This window comes from Rhamphochromis longiceps, linkage group LG6, assembly GCF_057381845.1.
Source record: "Rhamphochromis longiceps isolate RC_006_pf linkage group LG6, R_longiceps_female_GT1.1, whole genome shotgun sequence".
NCBI lineage: Eukaryota > Metazoa > Chordata > Actinopteri > Cichliformes > Cichlidae > Rhamphochromis > Rhamphochromis longiceps.
In genome coordinates this window covers 42,014,487-42,016,408 of record NC_140562.1, presented here as the reverse complement: position 1 = coordinate 42,016,408, position 1,922 = coordinate 42,014,487, and positions in this window count along the sequence as shown.

The window sequence follows — 1,922 nt, the reverse complement described above, 5'->3', positions numbered from 1 at the left end:
GATATTTTCTTGCTTCAGGTATTTTTCACCTCCGTATGTGTGTATATGTGTCTGTGTTTGACCTTTCAACACTTTTTTCTAAACTATTTTAGGTGCTAGTGGTATCAGAAAAGAAGGAAAAGTGCATCAATAACACATTTATTTCTGTATGTAAAATAAAGCTTTTGTGTCAATCTTACATAACTGGAAGCACTGATGTTCACATACTTAACATTTAAACCACTTAAAGCAAACTTTTGTTGCAGGAGCTAAAATATAAATAACAACAATATTTTTCTGCCATTTGACAAACAAAATTCTTTTTTCCTTTGAGTAAATTAAACCCCACTTATTTTTTTTATTGCAGTTGTAGAGGAAGACTAAAACCTAGAAAATTCTGATATGTATGGATAATAAGACAGTCATGTAAGTACCTGCCTTTGTATTATGAGAAAAAGATTGTCATCCATCCATCCATCCATCCATCCATCCATCCATCCATCCTCTGCCACTTATCTGGGTTTGGATCGTGGGGGAGCAGCTTACGCAGAGAAGCCCAGACCTCCCTCTACCCAGGCACCTCCTCCACCTTATTTATGGCGACAGCAAGATGTGTCCAAGCCAGCTGAGCGATATAATCTCTCCAGCGTGTGCTGGGTCTGCCCTCACCCAGAGGGCACCCAGGAAGTATCGTAGTCAGATGCTTGAATCACTTCAGCTGGCTCCTTTCGATGCTGAGGGGTAGCGGCTCTAATCTAAGACACTCATAAATGACTGAGCTCTTCACCCTATTTCTAAGTTAGAGGAATTTCCATTACTTGTATTTGAGATTACATCATTGTATTCACTACCTTGAGCTTGTGACCATAGGTAAGGTTGGTAACTGGTAAATGGACAGCTTTATTTTCATGCTCAGCTCTTTCTTCACCACAACAGACCGGTACAGTGTCCACACTGCAGATGCAACACTGATCTGTTTGTCAGTCTCCTGTTCGTTTCACTTGTGAACAAGACCCCGAGATACTTAAACTTTTTCACTTGGCACAACAACTCATCTCTCACCCAGAGTGAGCACTCCACCCAGGCTCAGAGGAGATCATTTTCATTCTCATTGCTTCAAACTCAGCTGCGAACCACCCCAGTGCGAGCTGGAGGTTGTCACCTGATGAAGCCAACAGAACCACAGCATCCATAAAAACAGATATGAGATGGCAAATAGACTGATTCTTATATAGCACTTTTCTACTCTGCTTGAGCACTCAAAGCACTTGAGATCAAGCGGCCACAAAACTGGAGACTACTTGCCTACACACAGAAATCCTGTCCATAAAAATTAGGAATCCCAGACAGAGGACAGCACTGGCTGTCAAACTGCGATCAGGACTAAATCCAACATACCGCGGGTGCGGGGGGCCCTCGGGCCTCCGGCCTCTGGGCCTGCGGCTCGGTTCACTCTGGCACAGCTGGCTGCCGGCAGAACCGGCGGGCACGCCGGTGCAGACCCCTCTAGCTTCTGCTCGGTGGCTACTGGGTGGCGCCTCGTCGGGGATCCTCAGCCCTTCCCATGAGGGTGGCACGGATACCCCTCCGGTGGGCCTCCTTGGGCTCTCGCTGTTAGGTTTTGTATTGTTGATTGTCATTTATGCTTAGAAATATTTAACCATATATGCTTAGAGGTGTATAATCAATTGTGTTGTGATAGGACTGTGATCTTTAGCAGGCTGCAAAGGCTTGGTGTGTATTCCACACTGGAATGCACACCTACATCCTAGGAGCATGGAGAGGTCGTACCTTGTTTTATTGTAGGATTAACGTAGCTACGTCTGTTCTAGTCTAAGTGCTTTTGTGTTTAGATGAACTGTTGGATTTTCCAGACCAGCAGGTTAAGGAAGTCGTTTATGGGGTCACACACACACACACACACACACACACACACACACACA